The sequence below is a fragment of the Meleagris gallopavo genome, chromosome 1 (genome assembly GCF_000146605.3).
Source record: "Meleagris gallopavo isolate NT-WF06-2002-E0010 breed Aviagen turkey brand Nicholas breeding stock chromosome 1, Turkey_5.1, whole genome shotgun sequence".
NCBI classification, from domain to species: domain Eukaryota; kingdom Metazoa; phylum Chordata; class Aves; order Galliformes; family Phasianidae; genus Meleagris; species Meleagris gallopavo.
The window spans coordinates 80,545,424-80,550,662 of NC_015011.2; the positions used below are offsets into that span (position 1 = coordinate 80,545,424).

General features: G+C 37.1%; 1 long non-coding RNA gene across 1 annotated transcript; it reads right to left on the reverse strand.

The window, feature by feature from the left end:
* Positions 1-390: 390 nt before the first annotated feature.
* LOC109369355 lies at positions 391-4,880 on the reverse strand. Its single transcript, XR_002118328.2, has 3 exons — positions 1,726-4,880; positions 1,280-1,398; positions 391-785 (listed from the first exon to the last, which is right to left on the reverse strand). It is a non-coding gene; the product is annotated as an uncharacterized LOC109369355 (long non-coding RNA).
* Between the last annotated feature and the right edge of the window lie 359 nt (positions 4,881-5,239).

Sequence of the window (5,239 nt, forward strand, 5' to 3'; positions counted from 1 at the left end):
TTATGCTTCTAAATTAGCAGCTACTTTTTCAAAGTGCTTAATACTAAGAAACCCCTGCAGAATTTGCTGGATGCGTGGAACTTTTAGTAGCATGTGGATTTAAAGAGCCAGTTTATATGCCAGTTTTGAAAATGCTGTCCAGAAGTCTTAGGGATCAAGATGAACTTAGAAATTCCAGATAAAAGGTACTTCTGACAAAAACATTATTTCAAATGGTTTTATAATTGTAGTGTACATATGGGTACATATGGGTGTCTGTAGGAAAAGAGCTGCTGAAAAAATCAAATAAATTGTTCATACGCTCTGTCTCTTCTGCTTCTCAAAGTGTTAGAAACTTCTGAGATAAGTAAGGAAAGTCTTCTAATGAAAAAGTAAACTGTCCATGGAGTAAGCTCCTACCTTGCTCTGCCATGGGATAATTCGCCAAGTCTTTGAAGGTTTTCTACTTGATTAGAGTTCTGTTTGATGTTATAATGGATATTCATATTAGCCATGTAAAATTTCTTTTTTATTTTTCTTTTTTTTTCTCACTGTTGCTTTGCTGTGGGTATCATGTAATCTACAGGTTGGTTCACACATGAAAGAAACTAGCTTAATTTTTCTGAAATGTTGTGTGTGAAAGATATTTGGAAACTTGAAGTTTAAAGTAATGTAAAAGCAGACAGCACTGAGCAACTAGATGGAGTCAGAAACACGTATCTCTGTAGTATGAATTTTCTTCTTGGTATCTCAACTTTATTCTCTGGAGAACGTGTGTCTTCAGAATTCCAGTGGCTTCACAATGGCTACAGCCATGACAGAAATATACAAAATAGGTTAGGTATGTTTACATATGTGCTAACCCATACACTTATATCTGTGTTTACAAGTAGTGCATTTAGAAAGAATAGGAATGTATAAGAAGTGTTTGAATAAGAAGTTTGGAGAATGGTTCAACTTGTTTGGAAAATGTTGGAACTTAATCTTGTTTCCATCCCCAAACAGTTCTGCCACTGAGATTGAGAGAATTACATTTTTTTACCTATGCCTGCATAAGTTATTCAAGAAAATTGCAAACTTCCTGAATTTCCTTGAGCAAAGCAGTATTATGTATCTATTACCTCAGTTTACCTATTAATATGATAGGATAAATATTTTTATAGATTTTTATAACTTCCAATTGAACAGGTGGACTTTCCCTGAAGGCGAGAGCCTTTGTTCTATCGTGTGAAAACCTTTCACGTTTGCTAGGGACTGTACATTGTGTCGGGGACTCACTCATTTGTCAGTCTCTACTTACACTTCCTAGTGATGCAAGTCTTTGCAAGTCACATTGGCCAACGCATCACAGCTGTGGGACTCCATGTTCCTGATGCATCTGACCATCCTGCTGGCCACCTGTGTCTTCTGCACATGATTCTGGGAAGCAGGCAGAGATCATTGTGTTAGCAATATCTACAGGGCTTAATATCTCCAAGCCCTGAGCAGAAGGGGCTATGCTAGCAGGCATAATCTGTAGTTACAGCTTAGGTAATGGGAACTACGACATGAGCTGCTGTATGAAGTCTTATTCCTTGGACCAGATGAGGTCTTCTTGGCAGGCAAAAAGCTGTGAAATCTGATTCAGGAGAAAAATCTCTGTAGTTCTCTTTTGTGATACATGCTAAAGATTGGACTAATCCATTGAGTGCACGAGCTGCTCATATACCCAGTGTCTCCCAGCTCTGCCCAGGTGGAGATTCTTACCTGACCACACGATAAACATCTTTCCTTCAGTAACGGTCTGGGTCACCTCAGCAGCAGTTAAGGCAAGTCATGTGGCGTGTGGCTTTGGTAAAACAGCCTGTTCTGCTCATGAAACACTGTCAGTCTCTGTTCAAGACTGGGGAGAAGGCCCGAGGCAGCATGGGGCAGGGAACATGCTTGGGCCTTGCTTCTGTGGAAGAGAGGAAAGCAGGGAGGAAGTGAAGCAGGGAACAGTACTGCGGGGTGGGCTTTGATGGAAGGGCACAGAAAGTGAATTCTATAAAAGCGGTTTTAAGTACAATCTGTGTTAGAAGTATGGGGAGGTGAGGGAATGGAGAGAAGACGAGAAGCAACATTACAGACTGTTGCCACCTGTGCACACTTGGAGGTCATCAGAACTGTGAGATGCTGTTGCCAGTGCATTGCTACCATAAGAAACTTCTCTACTTTTGGAAAGTCTTGAAAATATTAAAAATAAATATAGTTGAGGCCCACTCCTTATTGGATTTTCTGGTCTTTCTTCGTAATATAATGGCCTATTCTTGATGAATGCACTATTAGCAAAGTCATGCACCCCCAGTAGAATCGCTTTTCAGCATTCTGCCTTTGCTTCTTCTTTCATGGTGTTTCCTAACTTATCTTTCTTTTTCTGCCCCTGATAGCAAGTGACAGTAAGCGGTTAAATTTACTGCTATCACTTTACTGTGATTTGGTGCTGGAAACAGACCAGCTGTAAGGCCTAGCAGGTACTGGCTTATGTTCTAAAGACTCTGTGTAGTCTTTGAACACAATGGATTTAGTTGTAAGGAATGTAGTGCATGCTGAAACCAAAGGGATTGACAGTCCAGTTATTTTTTTGCTTTTTTTTTCCCTATTCTCTGATATCTGTATTTATGATCATTCATGCTTTTTTGTAGGTATTCCTCTGCTGTTTCTTGAACAGCTGTCTCCATATTTGGACAATTTGCATCTTGAAACTTCCCAAAACTGAGTAGAGTTGAAGGTTTACTTCCTGTATCCTCTGGGCTACGTCTGCTTTGATAAAGCCAAAAATGACGAATGACCTTGTGTTTCACCAAGATATTGCAAATTTATATCAGGTTTATAATTCGCCATAACCTTAGATCCTTTTCTGAAAAGCTGCTGTTGTCTCACTTATATGCTATTTTGTATTTATGTCATTAATTATTTCTGCCTAGGTACAGTACTTTACCCATATTCCTCTTGAATTTCATCCACTGTCTCTAGACCATTACTTTTATTTGCCAAGGACATTTAGAATTTTATTCAGTCATTCAGTGCCTTTTCAGATTCAAGTTGTTTGCAAGTCTGATAAACTTTTTTTTCCCCATCATCTACATTTTTAATGAAAAAGTCAAATAATAATAATAATTTAAAAAACTCTCCAAGGCAACAAGACAGTTGTTGTAGTCTTATATTTTAATAATTATTGGACTCCCATAACCAAGTGTTTTTTTCTCTGTACAATACTAACACTATGCTTGCTTTCTTCTGAGTTTGCATGTAGGAATATTACATAAAACTGTCAAAAGGCCAAAATGAAGTCAAGGTACATGACACTGGCTGTTTTCCACAAGGCTTCTTATTCTATTGTGGAAGGAAATTAGGTTGTTGACATGACTTGTTTTCAAATCAGTGTTGATTGCTACTCATCTTTTATAGTTAAGTGCTTGCAAGCTGTTCTGATTCATTGTTCAAGAATTTTCTGGAAATTAAGCTCAGGTTGACTGGTCAAGAATTCCCTTGTTCTTTCTTTTCTTCTTTTTCTTGCTTTTCATGGTAGATACTATTAATTTGTCCAGACTATACCTGTCTTCCACAAAGTCTCAAAGGCTGTTTCAGGCAGTTCTTTAGGTATACTGGGATGAAATTCATCAGGACCAAATGGCTTGAAAAATGTCTAATTTTGCTAAGTACTCTCTAATCTGTTTTGCTCTTCTGGAGTAAGACTATACGACCATATCCCTCTTCGTGAGTATTAAGTGAATTATCCATGTCTCTTCATGACAAATTTCGAATGAAAGGTGACATAAAAAGGATGTTAAGCATTTCAGCCTACTCACATCATCTGTCAGTTGATCTTCCTCTCCATTGATTTACAGATCCACATTTTCCTTCATCTACCTAATGTACTAATAGAATGGTATCTTATTATTCTTGATGTCCCTAGTTAGTTGTGTGCTTTGTGCTTTGAGCATAATTATTTTGCCCCTTCATGTTTGTACTATTCTTTTACTCCTCATCTTATATTCTGGTACCTTGCTATTTCTTTGGGCTTTTTATCTCCTTTCTTGATAGCAGTAAAGAGCTCATAATTTAGTGATGTTAAAACCCTACTACTCTTCTTTATTCTTCTCTATTGGGATAGTTTGTGTTTATGATTTTATTATAGTTTCTCGGAAGAACAAGTATTGCTCCTTAACTTCCTTTTTCCTGCAGACTTTCTCTGAGACTTCATTCAACACTCTCTGTTGCATTTATTCAGTTTGTTCACCTGTACAGGCTAGAGCCCAGTCTAGAAAAAATGTCCATTTAGTCTTTTAATTACTTTCTGTTGTACCAGTTAAGCCTCAATATTGATGATGTGTTAAGATTTCTAGATTATTTTTCTATTCACCAAACTTGTTGTTCTCTCAGTTCTTGTAAATAATTTTCTTTTCTTGGGAGCTTTTTTGCATGTTTTGCAGATGAGTGCCATTGCAACTATATGGTTCCTCATAGGTGTACTCTAAAATTAATATTTGTCCAGTTTTTGTCCCAGTGTTGTGCAAGTCTTTTCTGTTGCCAAACTTTGTTCATGCTCATTTGCCATTTCAACCTGTTGAAGATGTTGATCTGAACATCTTAAGGCAATGGCAGATTTCCATAATACTGAATTTGTCCTGTTGCAACTACTGTTTGCAGACTTGCTTGGGAGGAAATCTTCTGCACAGGAGAAGTCAGTAGTTCTTGGCTTACTACTTGGAAGGAGTAAAGGACGTCTTAACACACACCTACTAGGTTTTTTCTTTTTTTTTCTTTTTTTTTTAAATAACAAATAGTTGGAGAATTCCAGAGAATCTGAAATTAGATTTGTACAATCTAATTTCTTATGTTAGCTTCTTCAGAGATTGACATTTTAAAATAATGATTGTGTACAGGTTACTAAATATCAGTCATTTTAAAGGAAAATGCAGTCAAGGCAGCAATTTAGAGTCCCTCTGTTATCACGGAGAGGAGGAGAAATACCCTTGGAGTCTTACCCGTCCTAAATATATTCAAGTTTTAGGATGAAATTACTGGCTCTCTGGAGAGTATTATGATGCCTTCAGTTAGATAGCTAGCTTTTAGATAGTTAATATATTATATGCATCCCATGTCTGATTGGATTTATCTGAAGAAAATTCCTTTTTTGAATAACTTTGCATCATCTTGCTTTTTGATTGTAACTTGCTCCCCAGTTTGCTTTGTTGTGAAGAAAGTGTCCAATTCTTTATTTTGGTGTGGTTTCTTT